The following is a 25,932-nucleotide window of genomic DNA, read 5'->3' as shown; positions in this document are numbered from 1 at the left end:
CAAGGAACACATGTTGGCACAAGTACCTTTAATGAATGAGATTCTTCACCCAAATGAACATGGCCAATTTAGCACAAATGCAACTTTGCTTGTGGTTGTAAAAGCCCCTTGTAGTCTTGACACATCCAGTTTCCACCTTACACTGAAATTTCATCACCTACAATACAAAATCAAGTGAGACAGGATGAGCAGAGCTGTGAGAGTGAATTCATTGCACAAAAGACCACAATACCCAAAACATAATGAACCAGATTACATTCAAGGAGGAAAAGCTTCTTTATATACTATTCTGCAATTCCCCTAGACTACAATGGAGTTTTCATTATATAACTATAATGAGCTAAATGAATTTGGACCATTGTGCACAATAAATATACCTACATCAGCTCTGCTGATCCTGACATGTGTATTTCAAATTGCTCTGCCAGCAATGAACCACTGAAATTAGCCTGACTTCCCAATCATCTCCTTTCTCTTAGTTTTGCTGATTATATGATGCTTATTTGCTAGTCTGGAGACTTTTTAAACAATTTTCTGGTTTTAGAATGAATCCACTCTAAAATGAAAAGCGCTTGCAGTCAGCCCCACAGGAAAGCTGATTAAACGGAATTTGGGTTTCGCTTGGGATCCAGCACTTTGAGATTAACTTGGAGTTCATATTTTCTTCATTCTATTCTTTCCTTAGGAAATACAATTACCTGCCAGGATGGAATAACCCTTGTGAACTATTAACAAAATGTGCAAGTGGTTGAATTATCCTATATAGGTAGAATACATGATATCTGTGTAACCCTTAATTACTTTTTATGGACCTCTCCCATCTGCTCAGTAAGTCCCTATTCACATATGACTGTCATTGCTTAAGAATTTATCCAAACTGTATTTATCCAAACTGTAATAGATGTTTTTTGAGCTATAAATGGTTAATTAGTGTACTTTTTCAACTTACTAGGATAATGCAATGGTGAATCAAGCAACCTATTTGGCAATGGGTTCCACCTAACACAGTTCTGCATGTCAAACTGGCCACTTGCTATTGTATTACATTATGGGCTGTGAAAGGCAGATTTATATATTAAGCAGCCCAACAGGACAAAAGAGCCAAGGCAGGGCCCAGGACCAAGCATATTTTGTAAGCTGTTGAGGAAATGCAACCCCTAGCATTCACCAACAGCCTTTATCTGCAAGTTGGACACAACTGAAAGCTTACTCTACTTTTTTCCCTACTTTTGCCATCTTTGCCTTCTGTTACCTGCTATCCCGCACTCTTCTTATGTTAGAGCCATCAACTTTGTTGGGGAAATTTATGGGCGATTTTTAGCCATGCCCCTGTTATACCTGACCATGACTTACTGTACCCTGATCAAGTCTCCTCTGCCCCCAATGACACCTTTGCCTTGCCTGAACTCCTGAGGATAAAAGAAACACAGCAGAGGTGTTTTCCCTATTATCTACATCTGTTGGTATGTAGTTATGGGCACTGGCCGGCTCCCCATGTGCCTTCAGATTAAGCACCCAATGCTCATTATCTCTGAATGGCATGAAAGTTATTTTCTTTTGGGGCATAAATTTGTTTTTGTAGCAGCATAAGACCATGTGTCTTTCTTCTTTACAGGTATAGATCATAATGAAGCAAGATATTGACTGAATTCTGCAGTATAAATTATTATAATCAATCATGTTAATGGTATTCTGCATTCTCAAGAGGAACTATGCAAATATATCTATAGATTGCCTGTGTTCTGCCTCTTCAGCCCATCTAACCCGTTTTGCCCCACACATCTGAGAACCTCTATATTTCAGTGCAATGGCTGGGGGAGGGAAAGGATCCTTTGTGGACACAAGTAATGGATTTCTCTCATCTTTCGTAAAATTACATCTCAAGATGACCATCTTTCACAATTATCTGAACGGCCAAGAAATTGATTTGCTCACCACTGAAGGCAGCTGTCAGGCCCTTGGATGATGGAATGTCACAGAGGTATGAGAGTAAATTACAGTGAAGGGGTCGTGCTTAGGGAATTATTACAGTGAAAATATACCAGGTTTATAAATTACTTTTATCTTCCATTTATTTACTTATCTCCCTTACTTAGCCTACATTTATCTGATAGATAGAGCAAGACTAGCTTATGAATGGCTCAGTATAGGGCACCACCTGGGGGTGAGGGCACAAAATTGTACTTGTATTATAGTGGTCACTATGTTGCAGGGTCCCAAAATATCCTATTTGTACAGGGTACAAGAGAGTCAAGTTAAATTCCGACAGTGTCCCAGAGACTAGAAAAAGTTCCAAACTTCCTATTTGCCTCATTCAGAAGAGCAGCTTTTTTATAGATACTCCCTGATCAATCCTCACTACATTTTTCACCTGCTTGCAGACTGCATGTGGATAAAAAACATGCTGTACTTTTTTAAAACCGGGTATACACCTGTACACTAAGGGGCTGATTTACTAATCCACAAACGGTCCGAAGGCGTCCGAATGCGTTTTTTTCGTAATGATCGGTATTTTGCGATTTTTTCGTAAATTGTCGCGACTTTTTCGTAGCTGTTACGACTGGTTCGCAAAATGTCATGTCTTTTTCGTAGCGTTATGACTTTTTCGTAGCCTTCGCTCCGAGTACGAAAGTTTCGGATTCATTCAAGCTTCAGTATCGTGACTTTTCTTGGGCCAGGTTGGAGCTGCAGAGTGCCATTGAGCCCTATGGGAGACTTTCCTTGGGCCGGGTTGGAGCTGCAGAGTGCCATTGAACCCTATGGGAGACTTTCCTTGGGCCGGGTTGGAGCTGCAGAGTGCCATTGAGCCCTATGGGAGACTTTCCTTGGGCCAGGTTGGAGCTGCAGAGTGCCATTGAGCCCTATGGGAGACTTTCCTTGGGCCAGGTTGGAGCTGCAGAGTGCCATTGAGCCCTATGGGAGACTTTCCTTGGGCCAGGTTGGAGCTGCAGAGTGCCATTGAGCCCTATGGGAGACTTTCCTTGGGCCGGGTTGGAGCTGCAGAGTGCCATTGAGCCCTATGGGAGACTTTCCTTGGGCCAGGTTGGAGCTGCAGAGTGCCATTGAGCCCTATGGGAGACTTTCCTTGGGCCGGGTTGGAGCTGCAGAGTGCCATTGAACCCTATGGGAGACTTTCCTTGGGCCGGGTTGGAGCTGCAGAGTGCCATTGAGCCCTATGGGAGACTTTCCTTGGGCCGGGTTGGAGCTGCAGAGTGCCATTTAACCCTATGGGAGACTTTCCTTGGGCCGGGTTGGAGCTGCAGAGTGCCATTGAACCCTATGGGAGACTTTCCTTGGGCCGGGTTGGAGCTGCAGAGTGCCATTGAGCCCTATGGGAGACTTTCCTTGGGCCGGGTTGGAGCTGCAGAGTGCCATTGAGCCCTATGGGAGACTTTCCTTGGGCCGGGTTGGAGCTGCAGAGTGCCATTGAGCCCTATGGGAGACTTTCCTTGGGCCGGGTTGGAGCTGCAGAGTGCCATTGAGCCCTATGGGAGACTTTCCTTGGGCCGGGTTGGAGCTGCAGAGTGCCATTGAGCCCTATGGGAGACTTTCCTTGGGCCGGGTTGGAGCTGCAGAGTGCCATTGAGCCCTATGGGAGACTTTCCTTGGGCCGGGTTAGAGCTGCAGGGTGCCATTGAGCCCTATGGGAGACTTTCCTTGGGCCGGGTTGGAGCTGCAGAGTGCCATTGAGCCCTATGGGAGACTTTCCTTGGGCCGGGTTGGAGCTGCAGAGTGCCATTGAGCCCTATGGGAGACTTTCCTTGGGCCGGGTTGGAGCTGCAGAGTGCCATTGAGCCCTATGGGAGACTTTCCTTGGGCCGGGTTGGAGCTGCAGAGTGCCATTGAGCCCTATGGGAGACTTTCCTTGGGCCGGGTTGGAGCTGCAGAGTGCCATTGAGCCCTATGGGAGACTTTCCTTGGGCCGGGTTGGAGCTGCAGAGTGCCATTGAGCCCTATGGGAGACTTTCCTTGGGCCGGGTTGGAGCTGCAGAGTGCCATTGAACCCTATGGGAGACTTTCCTTGGGCCGGGTTGGAGCTGCAGAGTGCCATTGAGCCCTATGGGAGACTTTCCTTGGGCCGGGTTGGAGCTGCAGAGTGCCATTGAGCCCTATGGGAGACTTTCCTTGGGCCGGGTTGGAGCTGCAGAGTGCCATTGAGCCCTATGGGAGACTTTCCTTGGGCCGGGTTGGAGCTGCAGAGTGCCATTGAGCCCTATGGGAGACTTTCCTTGGGCCGGGTTGGAGCTGCAGAGTGCCATTGAGCCCTATGGGAGACTTTCCTTGGGCCGGGTTGGAGCTGCAGAGTGCCATTGAGTCCTATGGGAGACTTTCCTTGGGCCGGGTTAGAGCTGCAGGGTGCCATTGAGCCCTATGGGAGACTTTCCTTGGGCCGGGTTGGAGCTGCAGAGTGCCATTGAGCCCTATGGGAGACTTTCCTTGGGCCGGGTTGGAGCTGCAGAGTGCCATTGAGCCCTATGGGACACTTTCCTTGGGCCAGGTTGGAGCTGCAGAGTGCCATTGAGCCCTATGGGAGACTTTCCTTGGGCCGGGTTGGAGCTGCAGAGTGCCATTGAGCCCTATGGGAGGCTTTCCTTGGGCCGGGTTGGAGCTGCAGAGTGCCATTGAGCCCTATGGGAGACTTTCCTTGGGCCAGGTTTTTTGTACTTTGCGACAAAAAGTGCAGCAAAAAAGCGCAACAAAATCGTATTGTCGCGCCGAGTACGAAAGTTTCAGATTTATTTGGTATCGTGACTTTCCTTGGGCCAGGTTGGAGCTGCAGAGTGCCATTGAGTCCTATGGGAGACTTTCCTTGGGCCGGGTTGGAGCTGCAGAGTGCCATTGAGCCCTATGGGAGACTTTCCTTGGGCCGGGTTGGAGCTGCAGAGTGCCATTGAGCCCTATGGGAGACTTTCCTTGGGCCAGGTTGGAGCTGCAGAGTGCCATTGAGCCCTATGGGAGACTTACCTTGGGCCAGGTTGGAGCTGCAGAGTGCCATTGAGCCCTATGGGAGACATTCCTTGGGCCAGGTTGGAGCTGCAGAGTGCCATTGAGCCCTATGGGAGACTTTCCTTGGGCCGGGTTGGAGCTGCAGAGTGCCATTGAGCCCTATGGGAGACTTTCCTTGGGCCAGGTTGGAGCTGCAGAGTGCCATTGAGCCCTATGGGAGACTTTCCTTGGGCCAGGTTGGAGCTGCAGAGTGCCATTGAGCCCTATGGGAGACTTTCCTTGGGCCGGGTTGGAGCTGCAGAGTGCCATTGAGCCCTATGGGAGACTTTCCTTGGGCCGGGTTGGAGCTGCAGAGTGCCATTGAGCCCTATGGGAGACTTTCCTTGGGCCAGGTTGGAGCTGCAGAGTGCCATTGAGCCCTATGGGAGACTTTCCTTGGGCCGGGTTGGAGCTGCAGAGTGCCATTGAGCCCTATGGGAGGCTTCCAAAATCATGCTAAGTCTGAAAGTTTTGCCCTCAGTTTACGAGCGCTCAATACGAAAAAGTTGCGACAAGATACGAGAAAATCGTAACGGCTATGAAAAAGTTGCGACAATTCGCGCAAGTCGTAATGGTTACGAAAAAGTCGTTACAATTTACCAAAAGTCGTAACGGCAACAAAAAAATCGCAAAAAATACGAAAAAATCGCAAAATGTTCGTTTTCCAATCCGAATTTTTCCCATTCGGATTCGGATTCGTGGGTTAGTAAATCAGCCCCTAGGGGTTTTATAAAAATAAATGTTTTTGCACTCAATGCTTATGTAAGAAGCATAGTAAAAATTATGTTGGGTTCTTCATGGAACTGAGCTGTTCTTTCTGAGGGCACTATTACTCCTGCATGCATTGCCCTTTTGAAATCAAAGCTAATTGTAGAGGGTCTGAATAGAAGCAACTCCAGAAGGTTCATAGACAGGGTCCTTGCCAGAGTTGGCCTTTAAAGAGAGCTGAAGGCTGCCAAGCTGTTGTAAGACTGTCTAAAACTGCAAATATTCCAGAAACCGCTAAAAATGGAAAATGATGAAGTGCTCAGAGAAGCACCCTGAATAAGTTTACATCAATTCATTTTTTTAATTAATCAGTTAAACTAAAGCAACTATTAGAGCTGATGACATCACTAAGGTTATATTTTACAGGTTATTTATTGCTCATTTTATTATAATTCTAAAATACTCAGTAGACATGGAAAACCTGTAAATGATATCAGTATAAGTAGTGCTTAGTAATGTAATCAGCTATAATGAGTGGTTGCTGTTTTAATTTGTCACAAGACTAACTAAAGCTTTGTTATATAAAATAACATATCCCCTGTTGTACAATATGAGCATGTAAGACATCATTGAGGATTTCCACTTCTGATATTGTTCCATTTCACCATAGGGAGTACATTATTCTCTATATCATTACTCAGTGCCTTGTTGTGTTTCATTTCTAAAGCATTATCTTTTTTTTCTGCAGAACAGTAAGTTTCTTATTAGACCTTCAGTGGTCTGAAACATAAAAGCCAAAAGCATTCATTGCTACTCAGCATTGCCAAGACAAAAGTGTTAAAATGAAGTACCTACCAGGGCCGGGACTAGGGGGCGGCAGAAGAGGCAGCTGCTTAGGGCACCACAATTGGGGGCGCCAGGCAGGAGACTCTCTTGCCTACCCCTAGTCTGTGCTCCATTTTTATTGCCCCCGCCGCTTGTCCCTACGCGGTGGGGATAATGAACTATCGCTTCGCTTCTATCGGTTTCTTTCATATACGCTTATAAGTGCTATTAATGTACAGCAGTCTGTGTGCATTCAGGAACTCTAAGTGGCCTGTTTTCATTTGGCTCAATTGGGTATTAAAGGTAAGGAATGAGTATCTTATCCTATAGCTAAATGTATGTGATCCAGTTAATACTTAGTTTAACCTGTTTGCCAGGGATGTATACCAGGGGTCCCCAACCTTTCTTACTCGTGAGCCACAGTCAAATGTAAGAAGACTTGGAGAGCAACACAAGCACCATAAAAGTTCATGGAGGAGCCAAATAAGGGCTGAGATTGGCTATTAGGCAGCCTCTATGCACCCTATCAGCTTATAGGGGGCTTTATTTGGTAGTAAATCTTGTTTTTATTCAACCAAAACTTGCCCCCAAGTCAGGAATTCAAAAATAACTCCCTGGTTTGGGGGCACTGAGAGCAACATCCAAGGGGTTGGGGAGCAACATGTTGCCCCTGAGCCAATCGTTTTCCTTGAATACAATCCCAGTTATTAGCAATATGCATAAATACTGCCTTTGGTTTAAAAATTACTTTTGCTTGAAGTTAGATCAGTGAGAATAATGAAAAACTGGGAAGGATTGACTTATATATTTATAAACAATTATACATTCAAATGACATCTTCCCCAAAACAAAAATGTCACCCTTCTCCCCAGAGTAAGATGAGTCGATCTACAGTAATATATATTCATATATATCCAAGTAGTTCTGTGCCACAAGATTCTCTATTAGCCCATTTATACATATCAAGCAAGATGTGAAACATAGATTGTGTAATAAAAAAGAACTTACCAGCGCGGCGGGGACGCCCGCCGCGCCAGTTTCTCTCTAAGCCGGCTCCTTCATAGTGTGCGAGCGCGCGCACTTCCGCATAGTTAAAGGCGCAGGCGCGCTGACGGATGACGTCATGACGCATGCGCATGACGTCAGCGCGCAATGGCGCCAAATTTGAAATATTTAAAGGGCTTTTCGTTTGTTACTCATTGCCCGTGATAGGTTTACTCCTGGTGCCTGAATTTGTGCTGTAAGCTTCTGTTTGTTCCTGTTTTGACCCTGCCTGGCTTTGACGATTCCGATTATTCCGTATCCTGATCCGTGCCTGTTTCTGACTACTGTTTCTGCCTCATCCGTCTGATTGTTTACCCGGTTTGACCCTTTGCCTGCCTGACGATCCTAGTTATCCGCCCGCCTCGACCCTGCAAGTTTGACCACGTATTTTGCCTATCCTTTTCTGTACCGTGACCATCGGCCTTAAGACTTATATACTGTTGTGCCCCATTGCTAGCCAGAACTCCTGCTCTGCACCTCTCGTATAAGTCCAGGTGGCATCCGAGTAGCTGAGGGCTCCTCCCGAAGCCAAAGGCGGTCACGCTACTGGCGAAGCACGAGCCGAGACCAGGGTGCTCGGCACTTGTTCTGGTATTGGGTGCCGACCGTGACATTATCACGGGCCATGGAAGACTATGGTCACGAAGCTGCTGCTGCTCCATCTGCCTCCTCCACCACTGAAGTGTTGCTGACCACCTTGCTTCAACGCCTAGAGGAACAGGAGCAGAAACAAAACTATCTCCTGCAGGGTTTCCATAATCTGACCCGTAAACTGGAAACTCCACAGCAGCGGTCCAGTCCTGCATCTTCTCCTCCGGTAGGTTCTGCTAACTTGTGGGGTAACACCATTAAGCCCCAAGAACCTAAGATTGCTTTCCCTGAAAAATTCTGTGGGGATCGATCCAAATTTTTTACATTTAAAGAGGCTTGTAAACTATATCTCAGTTTCTTTCCTCATTCATTCTCTACTGATGAGGAGAGAGTAAGATTTGTAATGACCCTCCTTCAAGGTGACCCTCAGATTTGGGCCCTCAGATTGTCCACCTCTGACCCAGCCCGTTCTTCCTTAGATAGTTTCTTTGACTCCATGGCGATTCTCTACGATGACCCGGATCGTGCATCCACTGCCGATGCCGCGATTCGTAGGCTTCGTCAGGGGAAACGGGATGTAGAAGTATATTGTACTGAATTCCGTCGGTGGGCAGTAGAAACTGGCTGGAATGACATGGCCTTGCGCAGTCAGTTTCGTATAGGCCTGTCTGAGTCTATCAAGGATAGTCTAGTCAACTACCCCCTATCTTCTAACCTGGATGACCTCATGTCTTTAGCCATCCAGGTAGATAGGAGACAGAGGGAAAGAAGGGGTGAGAGGAATTCCTCTCTTCGTTCTAATTTTTTCAGCTCTTCCAAAGCTGTGTCTAATTTTGAATGTGGTGGGCCCTCCGTACCTTTGCCTCAGGAAGAACCCATGCAATTGGGCATTTCTCACTTATCTCCTGAGGAAAAGGCTCGCAGGCGTACTCAAGGGTTGTGTATATACTGTGGGGAAAAGGGTCATTTCCTAAATCAATGTCCTAAGAGGCCGGGAAACTCCCAAGCCTAAATGGAGAAGGGGAGCTCCATTTGGGTGCAAGTGTTTCCTCTCCCCTATCCGCCTCTAGGATTTTGATTCCGGTCAAACTAACATGGCCCACGGGCTCGGTCAAGGTATCTGCTTTTGTGGACTCGGGGGCAGAGGGGAATTTTTTGGATGCTGCTTTTGCAGCCAAATTTGGTGTACCTTTACTTCCTTTAAGTACCCCCATGAAAATCATGGCAGTAGATCAAAGACCTTTAGGATCAGGATTGGTTTCTGAGAAAACTATGTCTCTTTCTCTGAGTATAAATTCTCATTGTGAAAAGCTAGCACTATTCATCATAAAGGGTGCCACCTCTCCGCTCATTTTAGGATTGCCGTGGCTCCAGGCCCATAACCCCACTATTGACTGGGCATCTGGGAAAATTATTCAGTGGGGACCTAACTGTAGGGGTTCGTGTATTTCCCCTATAATGGCAGTCACGTCCTTGGAGGGGTTACCTGCAGCTTATAAAGACTATATTGATGTATTCTCAAAGAAAGCTGCCGAGACACTACCACCTCATAGACATTATGACTGCCCAATTGACCTCATTCCTGGCTCTACTCCCCCCAGAGGGAGAACTTATCCCCTTTCATTGCCCGAGGCCCAGGCAATGAGAGAGTATATTTCTGAGAATTTAGAAAGAGGGTTCATTAGGCCTTCAAATTCCCCTGCCGGTGCTGGATTCTTTTTTGTGGGCAAGAAGGACGGAGGTCTTCGCCCTTGTATTGACTATAGGGGGCTTAACAAGATTACTATTAAGAATCGCTATCCCCTTCCACTAATCTCTGAGCTCTTTGATCGCGTTAAGGGGGCTAACATCTATACTAAACTTGATCTTAGAGGTGCTTACAATCTTATTCGTATCAAGGAAGGGGACGAGTGGAAAACCGCTTTTAACACAAGGGATGGCCACTACGAATATTTAGTTATGCCTTTTGGTCTTTGCAACGCTCCTGCAGTTTTCCAGGAATTTGTCAATGATATTTTCCGGGACCTGCTGGGGGTGTTCGTAGTGGTCTATCTGGACGACATTCTGATATTCTCCTCTAACCTGAGGGACCATCGTAGTCATGTTAAAGTGGTGTTACAAAGATTAAGGGAGAATAATTTGTATGCGAAACTTGAAAAATGCACCTTTGAGGTTAATTCGGTTCAATTTTTGGGGTTCCATATTTCCAGTAAGGGTCTAGAAATGGATCCAGAGAAAGTAAGAGCTGTTCTTGACTGGATGCAACCTCTTTCCCTACGTGCTACCCAACGGTTTTTAGGTTTCGCCAACTATTATCGTCAGTTCATTAAAAATTTCTCCCTGATTGTGGCCCCTATCACTGACCTTACTAAGAAGGGAGCAGATCCTAGCTTGTGGCCCTCAGAAGCTGTGCAAGCATTTAATTTTCTTAAGAAAGAATTTGTGTCTGCCCCCATTCTCCGTCATCCTGATACTGCCCTCCCCTTCATTGTTGAGGTTGATGCCTCTGAGGTTGGGGCAGGGGCGGTTCTCTCTCAAAGGCACCCTCTGACTAACAAATTGCATCCTTGTGCATTTTTCTCTAAAAAATTTTCCCCTTCTGAAGCCAACTACGATATTGGTAATAGAGAACTGTTAGCAATTAAGTGGGCCTTTGAGGAATGGCGGCACTTACTAGAGGGGGCTAAACATGCTGTTTCTGTGTTTACGGATCATAAAAATTTATTATATATTGAATCGGCCAAACGGTTGAACCCTAGACAGGCTAGGTGGGCTCTATTCTTCTCCAGGTTTAATTTTTCTATTACTTATAGGCCTGGCTCCAAAAACACTAAAGCTGATGCACTCTCTAGGAGTTTTGAAGCTAATCCTCCTGACCCTAGGGAGTGCATACCCATTATCCCGGGTGAGTTGATTGTGGCAGCTCTGGGGGTTGATCTCACCAACCTTTTATCCACAGTTCAGTCTTCTGCCCCAGTTGGGACTCCCTCCGGGAGGCTATTTGTTCCTGAGAATCTCAGAGAACAGGTGTTAAAAGAAGCTCACGATTCCAAAATGGCGGGGCACCCTGGCATTGCCAAGACCATGTCTCTCCTGTCTCGTAGTGTTTGGTGGCCCTCTCTCACTCGAGATGTCAAAGCCTTTGTTAATTCATGTTCTGTCTGTCATAGATCTAAGTCGTCCAGAAACCTTTCACAGGGATTGTTAAGGTCACTGCCAATCCCTGACAGACCCTGGTCCCATCTTTCAATGGATTTTATTGTAGATCTTCCTCCGTCCCAAGGGAAGACTGTAATTTGGGTGGTAGTGGATAGGTTTAGTAAGATGAGCCACTTCATTCCCCTCCCACACCTCCCTTCCGCTAAATCCTTGGCTGATTTATTTGTGTCTAATATTTTTAAGCTACATGGATTTCCGATTAACATTGTTTCGGATAGAGGAGTGCAATTTGTTTCTAAGTTTTGGCGAGCATTCTGTTCTCTGGTGGGGATTGAATTATCTTTTTCCACCGCATATCACCCTCAGACTAATGGCCAAACTGAAAGAGTTAACCAGTCACTTGAACAATTCCTGAGGTGTTATGTGGCTAACAACCAGTCCTCTTGGGCGGAGCTATTACCCTGGGCAGAATTTGCGTATAATAACGCCACTCACTCCTCTACTGGTCAGTCTCCTTTTTTCATTGTTAATGGTCTTCACCCAAAAGCATTTTCGTTTTCCGGTTCATTGTCGTCTGTGCCCTCTGTTAATTCCTCGATTAGTTTGTTTGCTAAGATTTGGTCTGATGTTCATGATTCTCTTTCTAAAGCCACTGCGATCCAAAAGAAATCTGCTGACAGATCTCGCAGGGAGGCTCCCCACTATCAAGTTGGTGATTCTGTCTGGCTATCCACAAAGAATATTAAGTTGAGAATCCCTTCTCTTAAGTTGGGGCCTAGATTCATTGGTCCTTATGCTATTACTGAGGTTATAAACCCCTCTTCTGTTCGTCTTAAGCTTCCGCAAACCTTTAAGATTTCTGATTCTTTCCATGTTTCTCTTTTAAAGCCAGCTCCTCAGTTCCGTGTATTACCTGTTCCTCCCCCAGTATTGGTTGACGGGCAGTCCGAGTTTGAGGTCCAGGAGCTTCTGGACTCTCGTGGGGTGCGTGGTCGGCTCCAGTATCTGGTCAGGTGGAAGGGTTATGGCTCTGAAGAGAATTCTTGGGTCTCAGTAGATGACATCAAGGCTGACCGCCTTCGGAGGCAATTTCATGCCAGGTTTCCTGAAAAACCTGGGGGTCCAGTGGCCCCCCGCGCCGGTTTCTCTCTAAGCCGGCTCCTTCATAGTGTGCGAGCGCGCGCACTTCCGCATAGTTAAAGGCGCAGGCGCGCTGACGGATGACGTCATGACGCATGCGCATGACGTCAGCGCGCAATGGCGCCAAATTTGAAATATTTAAAGGGCTTTTCGTTTGTTACTCATTGCCCGTGATAGGTTTACTCCTGGTGCCTGAATTTGTGCTGTAAGCTTCTGTTTGTTCCTGTTTTGACCCTGCCTGGCTTTGACGATTCCGATTATTCCGTATCCTGATCCGTGCCTGTTTCTGACTACTGTTTCTGCCTCATCCGTCTGATTGTTTACCCGGTTTGACCCTTTGCCTGCCTGACGATCCTAGTTATCCGCCCGCCTCGACCCTGCAAGTTTGACCACGTATTTTGCCTATCCTTTTCTGTACCGTGACCATCGGCCTTAAGACTTATATACTGTTGTGCCCCATTGCTAGCCAGAACTCCTGCTCTGCACCTCTCGTATAAGTCCAGGTGGCATCCGAGTAGCTGAGGGCTCCTCCCGAAGCCAAAGGCGGTCACGCTACTGGCGAAGCACGAGCCGAGACCAGGGTGCTCGGCACTTGTTCTGGTATTGGGTGCCGACCGTGACAGATTGTTACTATATGAGTTGGGGGACAAAAATGGGTCCCCGTGCTGTTTAGGCTGCATCACCATGATGCCCATTTAAAGGGGTACTACAGCTTATGAATCAAAATTTGTTAAAGAGCCCCACACAACACAGAAACCCCTAATAAAGTTATCAATACTGTTCCCTCCCATCTATTATCAAATGAACAGGACACATTCATAGAAGTGGGTGTGTATGGGGGTACAATTCTCATTCAAAAATGATAATAAAACACTACTAATGATTTAAAACAAAACAACTGAAGAGCACATGGTGCCTTTCTGTTTAGATGCCACGTATGCTTTGAGGGAATGTGCAGTATTGTATGGAAGTCAGTCTTTCTTTGCAATGCATTGTGATGTGTCTATTCCCCTTTCTGCAAACACAATAGAATAAATAGTATCCCAGGCTGTAGGTCATCCCATCCCAGCACAGAGCATTATTAGTGTCAGTCAAACATAGAAGAGGGATTCTCTGCATGCTGAGAGCAGAATAGCAGCTAGCAATTGAAATGTTGGAAATAGGATTTTATCTCTGGTAGGTTTCAGTGCCTCTTCCTTACCCTGTAGAGCAGGGGTGTAAAAAGTACGGCATTTGTTTGCGGGAGTATACTGGAAGCTGCCTTTTAGCGATGAGCGAATCTTTCCTGTTTTGCTTCTCCAGGTTCAGACTGGGGGGGCAAGGGCCCACCGGGGTTTCTGCCTAAGGGGCCCCTGCACCCCCCAATTGTCACTGCTGCCTTCACACCCCCCCAGGAGCCCCCAACACCGATCCCCTTCCCACAAGCATGCCTAAATGAAACGGGTGGATCGCAGGAGTGCCCTGGGGGTTGAGGTCTGGGCCGCTGGGGCCCACTGGGTTTTTCCCTGTGCCCCGGTGGCCTAGTCCGATGATGTGCTTCCAAAATAAATTTCTGAAATGGCAAAATATTTACTAAATGTGGCTGCCACGTGACTTTTTTTTGACATGACAGTGACTTATCTGTCCAGATCTCAAGCTTTTTTACACAACTTTTTTTTTTTGCAGCAGTTTTGCAAAAAATGTTGCCGATGGCAAAATGCGGAATTTTGCAGCGAATCCATGCCTGCCGAAAAATTCTGCTCATCACTGCTGCCTATCTCTGAAATTGACGTGCTTAATAAAGAATGCTGTCAATCTCCAGAACTGTGTCATGTTTTTCAGTGATTTTATTTCACTCACATATGTGATTTAATATTGTATTGGTTTCTACAAATATATACCCAAAAAATCCTAAAGGTATAAGATTATAAAAAAATACATTTGTAGTATATTATATATTTAAAAATCAATGCTGAGCCAAGGCAGTGAAGTGCCCAAGGCCAGGAGCTCCCTATGGTTGACAGGAGCTTCAGTGATGTTCCAGGTGCTACAGTCCCTCACCAAGGACCAGAACCATTACGCCCTAGTGCCTCTTCTGCCTAGGCCTAGTTCTGGCCCTGATAATTATTAAGAATAGAATAATTTCAGATTCATTTCAAACTGACAGAAGAGGGAGTCCAGTTAGACAGCAACACAGTCAGATTTTTGAAGATGTTTTTGAGATTGTTCTTAGAGATGATGTAGGTTTTGGATCAGGGCTGCTTTCAGGCATTGCTTAGAGATACCCCCTCTATAAAAGCTACAGTTGGGGAGGATCTGGGTTTGGAAAAAAACAATGCTTTCATCAGGAAACACTTTTCCCAAGGAAGGCAACCATGCAACCTGGAAAATGCCAGTATATGAAAAAATATGACCAGAGGTATAGCTAGGATCACCCTTTACCCTGACGTAGTATGGTGGCTTGACCATTTTATGATTATAACCTTGTAATAAAAAGAAACCCTGTTTTTAAAAATATATGTACTTGCACAAATTCTTAATTACTAGTAAAACAGGGACATGTGGAATGTGCTCAATCAATCCCTTTATATTATAGGTTTTTGTAATAAATGTGGCCATATCAGTTCTACTTCTACTTTCATCAGTTCCACTTCCATTGCACTTTACATACAATTTATTTATCCTTGGAGTGTTCTCACAACCCCCTTTTGTATTAATATAAGTTAAAGACAAAGATTACAGTGCTGGGGTCCTAGGTTTGATTCCAGCCAGGGCACAGTCTGGAGTTTGTATGTTCCCCTTCTGCTTGTGTGGGTTTCTTCCAGGTTCTGTGGTTTCTGCTCACCCTCCATACAGGCAGGTTTACTGATACCTGATAAAATTGACTATGGTATGTGTTAGTGCAATAGGGAACTGAAGTGAATAATGAATAATCTCTGTATGTCTGCAGAATATGTGGGTGTTAAATAAATAAATAAATAAATAAATAATAATACTATTGATGGGCCCCTGCAGCCCCACACCCCTAAAATTTGTAGCAGTTCTACCCTCACCTACAGCCATCATATCAATGCACATGGAGCACACTGGGGGTGTATTTATTAACACTGGAGACAAACATCACAGTTGATATTGCCCATAGCAACCAATCAGATCTTTGATTTTGTACTCTAACTCGTAGGCGATCGTTCAAATCTAATTGCTGATTGGTTGCTATGGGCAACATCACCGGTGATATTTATATCCAGGGTTAAGAAATACGCCCCCTAGATGTCACTGTATCCTGCCATATTACTTCAGCTGACTTTTCTCACATGTTTTTACTGGAATGAATACTGTGGCATATTGTGCTTTGGACTGCAGTCCTGCCTCAGATATGCCTCAAGCAATGAAAAGGATTCAGCGACTGTTGTTTTACAAGCTGCATGTAGATAGTAAAGTCTTTCATTTAATAGCAGGGCATTGCTAGAAACAGAACGTCCTCTACAGACCCAGATGGGATCTAATCCCCTCCCTCATATTTCCTGCTATGGCTACTTTGACTAAAATTTACAATTCTTTTTTGGGTGAGAATTAATTAATTAATAACCTAACAACCATGCATATAGCAATTGGCATAAAAATATACTTTTTTAAGAGTATGTGCCACTGGATAATCCTAACTAGATCATTTCCATTTAGGGATCCTACGATTCACAGTGCACACAAACAAACCAAGGGCACACATTCACATTAGGTTATAGCTGCCAATTAATGGGCAAAGGTCAAAGGTCAGAGCTGCATTATTTCCTGTCAGGTGATACCTGAGGGAGCACACAGCCCATCACTAAATGGTGGGTCAAGGGAAAAGATGTAAAAGGTCAATATTTACTGATTTATATGTAATCCTTATATTCCAGTTTGGTAAGTTTCTTTAAAGGAGAAGGAAAGGTAAAAACTAAGTAAGCTTTATCAGAAAGGTCTATGTAAATACAGCCATAAGCACTTACAGTAACGCTGCACTGAGTCCTCTATCAGAAGAAACACAGTATTTCTTGTCTCCTTTTTTGTAAACATGTTCTTAGGGTATCTGACTTCCTCTCTCAGAAAAATCCTTCATTTCCTAGGCCAGAGTCTGCACAGTCCTCTCCTCTCTCCTGCTCCTCTCTCCCATAAGAATTCATAAAAACTCCCTCCCCCTGCCCTTGGAATGTGTGATCTGAGCCATAGGCTAAGCTGCAAGCAGGAAGCTATGAATACCAAGCTAAAATGGCAGCTGCAATCTTAAGCAAACACAGAAAGCTTCTAGGGCAGTATAAATATAGTGTTCTAGGTGGCACTAATGTGGCAAATCTATTGGCAGTAAAATGCCAAAATGTCTTTCCTTCTCCTTTATTAGGCAGCGTAATATGATATAAAGTATCTATTGGTTAAGTATTCAGTCTGAAGGTATAGTTTTCCTTTAATAAAATGATTCTTAAGAAGGAGAAAATAAATAAGGGTGGGTGTTTGGTTTGTTGTACTAGATGACCAGGCAGAGATGCCAATCAGGTTGTAGCAAAGAGCAGGAAGGGAAGGGGAATCTCTTATAAAGGAAGGGGAGGGAGGTAGAAGGGACCATAGCAGAAGGACTCCCCTGTTGCTCTGCTAGCCTATGCTCTATGTATCCCAGACCTAGATCAATCATAAGAACTAGAATGGAAGGGGCGGGGGTTTTGATACACAATCAACTCGCACTCCACAGTCTCTCAAAATGCTCATGGTTTAAGGTTTAACAGACCCGAAGGTTGTAAACTTTTAAAATGATTTAGTTGGCGCACTGAGTAGTTTCTCTTTTCTTTAAATAATGCAAAAAGACAGAACAAAATACTTTAAAATGTCTGACCTAAATTCTGGAATGTGCCGATAGCCAGCAGGGACATTAGGAGGGATGCATACTGACACCCAAGCTCCACCAGTGAATACCACAATGAATTGTGCAGGGTGCATTCGGCTCCTTATTAGAGCTGCCTATATGAGAAATACGGCACAAACCAACTATTGATTAATAATAATGGGCCGAGAGCTAAAAATGAATTTACACTATAGGCAATAAATCATTTTTATCAGCCTGTTGGAAAGCTGCAATTCCCACTGTGACTGAATATACTGTACAAAAGCAAAGATTAGAAACCACTATGTGTCCTTTTCTCCTGTAATTAAAAAGTATCCTGGAGATTATTATAGCAAGGAATTATAGCAAAAAAGTTCTGTTAATGTAAAAAAAAAAAACCCCCAGAAAACAGGCAACTAAATAAATGTGCAGAAGTTGCTCAGCAAAGTCAGCTTTATGTATCTGTATGTTTGTTTGTATACTGGATGCTTTGATACCTAGCAATTTAAGGAGATCTAAGATGTACTGATGCTGAGCACAGCTGTGCATTGGTGCTGATATCCTTTACATTTGGCCAAGTCTCTCTTGTTCCCAGCCATGGTCTCAATGATAAAATACCAGCCAAGACCAGGCCTGTATTACAAATTTACCAGCAATGCACTTACCTGTCAATTTGTAATAACTAGTGAATCAGACCTCAGCCTGCCCTAAGTTTTTTCTTATTCTAGCTTTCATTCACACCAAATCCTCTCCAGATTTCACGCTCGGTGATAAGTAGTGATGGGCGAAATAATTCGCAAGGCCATGTTTCACCATTGGCGGATTGTTTCACAAAACAGGTGACAAAATTTGCTGGGGGAAAATTTGCCACACGTCAACAAATTGTCGCCTGTGTCAAAAAAATGTCACCCGCCTCAAAGAATTGTCATGCATCATTTTTTTTATGTGCGCATCTGAAGATTTTTTGGCCGGGAGGGCCCAGTGCCACTGGATCAATGGGTTAATAATTGGGGTTCCCTGGGGGAGAGGGTCATGCTTGGTAATATGGGGCCCCATAGTTCCTGATGGCAGCCCTGGTTGTGAAAATGCAGACACCTGGGGACCTGGCACCACAACTGTTTTAGACAAGGGACCTGTAGAGTGTTCCCTATTATTTGTATACTAAGCATGCAGATATCACTAAGAGTATCAGTAACTTATACAGCCTGGCTGATTTTGGAACTTAAGCAAAGCTCCAGGTACCATAGAATCACCGAAATGTATTTCAAATAACAGCACCCCCTGAGGACCAAAATGCCATTAAAAATAAAAGCACTTTTGATGACAGTGTGACTGAAATATATGAGTTCCATTCAGCATAGCAGGCCATTAAGAGCTCATTGTTTGTGAATACAAAATCAATGGCCATAATAATCCTTTAACATGGGACAATTATTTCAAACGGTTTCTTGTGCCGGTTAATATTTTCCAATTCATATCATTTTTTGAATGTCTTTTTCTTTTACATTTATAGACCTTGGCATTTTTTTTTTTATTCTTGAGACAGTGGAAGGTTAAGCAGATCAAGATAACCCAGTATAAGCCACTGCTCTTTTTAACATTCCACTTACCCATAATCTACTTTAATGATCTGCAATTGGAGCAATTTCTGCTAATTATTTGCCTGTCTCAGTAGGGAAGGGGAAAATACAAGAACTGTCAGTAATGTTGAAAGTCATTTCCAATTCCCCTGGAATGGGTATATGTTCTGCAAGGTACTGAATATTATCTGTGGATATGACTGCATGAGTGCTGCCTAAAGGTGAAGAAGTCTATTTTGTCCTTGGGGATACATTACCTCTTCTCCGGTTCTTCCATGATGGCTTGAAATGTTCCTGAAGATCCTCAAAACCTTACTTCGCAGTGACATTTTCAGTTGTCTCTGTTGTTGAGGCATATAGGAGTCCTTTTATGTTTTGCTTCCCCAAAGGATCATTTTGTTATGTTATTTCTACGGATGCGCAGAGGTCTTCCAGTTCATTTTGCTGAAATATTTGATAAAAAATTGAAATGTCTTTTACTGTTTCACACTTGAATCTTTTAAAATACTTAATTTTGCTGATGATTTGCAAGTAAAACCATGTTCAGGTATGTTTTCATTTTTCTCTGTTATAATAAAATAGTACCCTGTACTTGATCCTAAGATATTTGCCACCAATAAGAAATAATTGCAATCCTATTTGGTTTATGTAATTGTTAAATGATTTTTTTAGTAGATAAAGTATGGAGATCCAAATAACAGAAAGATCCCATATCCAGATAATCCCAGGTTCCAAGTACTCTCAATAACAGGATCCATACCTAAATAGCTACAAAGGGAAACAGTGGATGTAAAACACCAGGGTCAGACTGGGCCGCCAGGACACCAAGAAAAAACCCGGCAGCCCAGACCTGACCCTAGCCGGCACTCCCTCGGCCGACAGTGTCCCTCCCCTGTGGCTGATGAGGGCACCCCCAGTCCAAACCTGAAAAGCACCGTGCCCCCATGAAATCTGCAGCTAGTGCCCAGAGGGCACTGCTGAGGTCAGTGACCCCCATTTGAAAGTCAGAAAAGAGTCAGAAGAAGATAGGTAATAATTAAAAAACTGTAAAAAACTAAATAATAAAGACCAATTGAAAATTTCCATAGAACTGGTCATTCTATAACATACTAGAAGTTAACGTAAAGGGGAACCACCCCCTTTAAGGCTCTAAGTACATGAAGGATGAGCAGAGACAGAAATCATAATTATATGGTGTTACAGTTAGCCCTCCAGCTATTGCATCTCCTCCATATGCAGCAGAACCTTTTATTTGGGTTTTCTGTGTTCTATAAAAGCCTGTCATGCACTGTTTGGGCAACTGCATATTCTGAGAGGTGTAGTTCCACAACACTTTTGAATGCTCAACATTTCGGTGATAATATGCCTTATTCTGCTGTTACATCCTGCAATGATAGTTACATAGTTACATAGGGTTGAAAAAAGACCCATCAAGTTCAACCCATCCAAGTAAACCCAGCACACACAAACCTAAACCTACCAATCTATACACCAGGGGTCCCCAACCTTTCTTACTCGTAAGCCACAGTCAAATGTGAAAAGACTTAGAGAGCAACACAAGCATCATAAAGGTTTATGGAGGTGCCAAATAAGGGCTAAGATTGGCTATTAGGGAGACTCTATGCACACTATCAGCTTACAGGGGGCTTTATTTGGTAGTAAATCTTGTTTTTATTCAACCAAAACTTGCCCCCAAGTCAGGAATTCAAAAATAACTCCCTGGTTTGGGGGCACTGAGAGCAACATCCAAGGGGTTGGGGAGCAATATGTTGCCCCTGAGTCACTGGTTGGGCATCACTGCTATACCCTATATATATATAGTACAAACATTAATATCAACTGTAGATATTAGTATCACAGTAGCCTTGGATATTATGCTTGTTCATGATGAGCATCTATACCAGAAAGTCCCCTGCAGTATAACTACATGGGGTATTTGCCCAGAAATATGCTTTTCAAGGTGCACCTGGGGATTCAACATTGTGCACCCAAATATATCATTGTAGGCTTCTGGGGTGGGTACAATATCAGAGGACCCAATGAACCATATTTAGTGTTATTCAGTCAGTACCGTAGGGCCCCAAGTGCAAATATGTCGGTGCACATGTTCCTCCCGCTGCTTTCCTACATTGCAAATCCATTCACGTTATTCAGTATCAAGTTGATTTATTGCTGTGCCTCTTAAAGCAAAGTTTGGCCACACTCTGGGCCCTCTGAGACGCTGCAGATCATTTAAATACAATCAATTTGTAATCACCACAGCGCTAGTGCTAACTCAATTTTCAGATGTGTCTCTTGTTTTCCAAATGTCGAGGCAACCTTACAGTAATACTAAGTGTATGCAGCGCTGTCCCTGCCCAGCTGTGCTCACAATGCAAATTGGGTTGCTGAGACCCAGGAGACTGGGCCAAGGTCACAAGGTGTCACCATAGGAATTGCCAAGAGACTGGGGGGGGGGGGTTATTATAGATAGGTACATAGCTTGCTACAGGTCTTATTATCTAAAGCAGGTATCATTTACTGGTCACTTGTTTAAAACCAAACATCTTATTGGTTGCTATTGTGTTACTACATATTGGCAAACTTTGTGCCCTTTATTACATATGGGGCGGGGGGGGGGGGGGGCGACCTCGAGCTCCCTGTTTTTAAAGGAGAAGGAAAGGCTAATAAAGAGTTACTCTCAAGCTGCAGGCATACCTTCAGTTCTCTCAATAGTGCCCTTAAGTCTCCCCATATTTCTCCCATTCAGATGATCAGAAGCCTCATAGGAAAAAAAAACTGCTGAGCTCTGTAAAGAAAATTCCCATAATGCCTCGCTCCTGCACCAAGATCATGCTCAGTTTGTAAGCCTATGAGGAAGCTTCCTGCTGATTGGCTCAGATCCACATTCCTAAGGGGGCAGAGGGAGTTGTTAGCATTCTTGAGGGAGGGGGAAGCAGGAAAGGAGAGAGCTGTGTGTCTCTGGCACAGGAAAACAAAGAGGCAACAAACCCTGTTTCTTTTGATAGAGGACTCTGTGAGTGCTAATGGCTGTATTTACATTGATACATTTTACATTTCTGATAAAGCTTACTTAGTTTTTACCTTTCTTTCTTCTTTAAATCTGGCCCTGCAAGAAATCCCCCTGCACTAGCAGAGAGCCCCACTGCTCCCTTGTCTGTGAGTTTGGCTGTGTAGGTGTTATGCGAGGTCAGGTCATGGGCAAGAGGTCAGAGACAGAGAACACCCATACTTCTTGGAGACAGCTCTCTAGTTGAAACTGAACCCCAGAACTGCAAAGCAAAAATAGTAACCTGGATTCTATATTCATGTAAAAAACAATAAAATAGATACTGTAAATAAAAAGAGTCCCCTCATAGAACATGGTCTTTTGCCACAGTGTTGGTTTCTATCAGCTGGCCATACCTCTCCCACCGCTTTATTGTTATTGGGGGTTATCTAATGAAAGGCACTCATTTTGCCCAGGAGCAGTAACCCATGGCAACCAATCAGCAGATAGCATTGCATTGATAGCACTGGTCATTTTTTTGGTAGCTATTGGTTACTGCTCCTGGGCAAACTTAGTGCCTTTAATACATATTTAATACATAATAATACACATTAAGTATGGGACTGGCTGTGACAGTGAGAAGGAAGAACAGATGATATACTTGCTGTGACTGGCTGAATCTCTGTTACTGTGTATTGCTTCACTTTTTCCTAGGTAAGTGATTTCTTTCTGTAGATAGCCAAGGGCTCAAGGCTTTTGCTGTTGTGACTGTCCAGGGGACCACTTGATGACTTATTAATATCCCTTCAAAAAAACCCCAATGAAAGTTGTATGTGTTTGTTTCCAGGAAATCACTAGCACACAATGATTATGAATAGCTAGACTGTAGCAGTAATTAGAGATGAATCTCCGGGGAGTAAATATAAGTGAGCAAATTGCAGATACTGATTGCCTTTGCCTCATTCTTATCTCCCAGAGAACAATAACAATAGGGAAAGCAGAGGGATGGGGGTATAGGGGTCCCTTAGGCCCCTGGCAGCTCCGTGAGGTCACTAGAGTAGCCTGTCATTGTATCATTTGCTCACTTCATCTGATCATTTCAACTCTAGGCAAAGAATTGGGTTAAAGAGAGTCTGTCACAGGAAGACAGTTTTTTTTTAATAAAACGTATCAGTTAATAGCGCTTCTCCAGCAGAATCCTTCATTAAAGTCCGACACAATTTTTTTTATATTTCATTTTTAAATTTGACATGGGCTGGACATATACATCATTTCCCAGGGTGCCACAGACATGTGACCTGTGCTCTGATAAACTTCAGTCACACTTTACTGCTGCGCTGCAAGTTAGAGTGATATCCCCCCCTTTCCCTCCCCTAGAAGCCGATCAGCAGAACAATAGGTACGTATAAAGATAGCAGTGCCCTGACAGCTGCATTGCTAGAAATGCTCCCTAGTGGTAGATATGAGAATAGCAAAATGAGTCTTGCTCATGACTCCTCCAGTTACATGGGAGTAGGAGAAACAATAAGTTACCTGACAGCAGTTCTAATGTGTAGCGCTGGCTCCTTCTGAAAGCTCAGACTCAGGCACAATGGACTGAGATGGCACCTACACACCAATATTACAGCTAAAAAATACATTTATTGGTTCCAGAATAATGATGGTAGAATCAATAAATTGTAGAACCAAATATTTGCAACCAAAAAAATCCATGACAGAATCCCTTTAAAGGAACAGTAACACCAAAAAATGAAGAGCTTTAAAGTAATAATAATATAATGCACTGTTGCCCTGCACTGGTAAAATTGGTGTGTTTGCTACAGTAACACTACTATAATTTATATAATAAGCTGCTGTGTAGCCATGGGGGCAGCCATTCAAGCTGGAAAAAAGGAGAAAAGGCACAGGTTACATAGCAGATAACAGATAAGTTCTGTAGAATACAATAGTGTTTTATCTGTTATCTGCTATGTGCCTGTGCCTTTTCCCCTTTGAATGGCTGCCCCCATGGCTACATAGCAGCTTATTTATATAAATTATAGTAGACTTTCTGAAGTAAACACACAACTTTTACCAGTGCAGGACAGCAGCACATTATATTTTAGTTACTTTTATACACTTTCATTTTTTGGTGTTACTGTTCCTTTAAGCAGAGAGAGAAGCACCTTTACAGCTCTGTGAAACCCTTGCCCAACAGGACACTCCAGTCTTACCAGTCAATATGCCATAATTCTGGCCCCATACACAGACCAGCAAGCTGCTGGCTCACTCTGCATCAGACTAAAAGTACATTATAAACTGAAGTTCCCTAACTAACTATAATTTCCCACAGGAATGCAGTAAGGTCACTACCACTCAGTATCAATTTATCCTCACCGCTTCCCATTGCCCAAAGGTACAATGATTATGCTGCTCTGAAACCAAAGCTGCAATGCCAAATGGAGAGAAGCTGAGTGGGATGCTGTGCAGAGTCTGTTCCATGCCTGATTACATCATTGTATCTCGGGGCCCCTTGGTGCTGATCCCGGCATTATGTCCAGCCACTGTACTTAGTTGCTTTTGACAAAATAATCACAGTATTGTAGTGAGAGGGCAGGACCACTTTCCACTTTCTATTTTTTGTTTTCTATGATTTTAGGGTTGTTAAGATTTTATGAGAATGTATGAATAAAAATGAAAATACTTTTGGTGAGAAAGCTGTTGCTACAGGAAAACTGCCTGGACCCTCAGTCTTAGTAGAAAGGACAAGAGTAAAAGAAGGGTTAATGTTATATAGGGTCTATATACAGTAATTATACTAAAACTATACAGGGTTGCCTCAAGAAAATATTTGCCTTAAGGCTAATGTGAAGCCTTGGCTACAGAAAATGTCCCAGGCATGCTACTAATATCACTGCAGAAAGTGGATTCAGAGCTCTGCTTTAACCCCAGACATGCCAGTTGTATCCCTGCAGAGAGGGGATTCAGAGCACTGCTTTAACCCCAGACATGCCAGTTGTATCCCTGCAGAGAGGGGATTCAGAGCACTGCTTTAACCCCAGACATGCCAGTTGTATCCCTGCAGAGAGGGGATTCAGAGCACTGCTTTAACCCCAGACATGCCAGTTGTATCACTGCAGAGAGGGGATTCAGAGCTCTGCTTTAACCCCAGACATGCCAGTTGTATCACTACAGAGAGGGGATTCAGAGCTCTGCTTTAACCCCAGACATGCCAGTTGTATCACTGCAGAGAGGGGATTCAGAGCTCTGCTTTAACCCCAGACATGCCAGTTGTATCACTGCAGAGAGGGGATTCAGAGCTCTGCTTTAACCCCAGACATGCCAGTTGTATCACTGCAGAGAGGGGATTCAGAGCACTGCTTTAATGCCAGACATTACTGTGGAAAATGAACAATGAATATTGCATTAATTCCAGTACAGTCACTAAGAAAATATATTATGAGCACATGACCCTAGACATACCTGTAAGATCACTGCAGAAAATGGATAATAACTGGATAAAATGGATAATAAATAGCCTTGAATAGTCCCAAACATGCCCATATGATCACTGCAGAAAAAGGGTAATTAGTATTGCATTAACCCCTGACTTGCTCATGCAAAGTACCAGAAACTTTTCTTCTCTTCCAAATTTTTCAAGGAGCTTGGATTTCACTGGGCCGAAGGATGGATGAAGCCCCTGCAAAAGAATTAAAGAGGGCCATACTTAAAGTCCTCTCAAAAAAGTCTACAGGCACAAGTTGAGGTAGTGGAATAGTGAAATCATGACCAATTGGAATTGTTGTAGGCGCTATCAAAGTAATTATCAACAGGTTTATGGTCCATCTCTTTAGATCAGTGCCCCCTATACTGTTGTCTTTTTCTGGGGAAGGGGGGATGGAGCATTTGTGGGTGGGAGTAGGGGGCTCAGCCTGAAGGCCAGTTGGTGTAAGATTTGGGGTAAAAGCATTTTATCTCCTATGTATTCTTGGAACTATGGCTGATTGACTTATACACTGATTTTATTTCTATAGCTAAAACCTCATCATGAGTTAAAGGAAAACTATACCCCTAGAATGAATACCTAACCAACAGATAGT

Source organism: Xenopus tropicalis, chromosome 8, assembly GCF_000004195.4.
Source record: "Xenopus tropicalis strain Nigerian chromosome 8, UCB_Xtro_10.0, whole genome shotgun sequence".
NCBI lineage: Eukaryota > Metazoa > Chordata > Amphibia > Anura > Pipidae > Xenopus > Xenopus tropicalis.
This window is presented reverse-complemented; position numbering follows the sequence as displayed.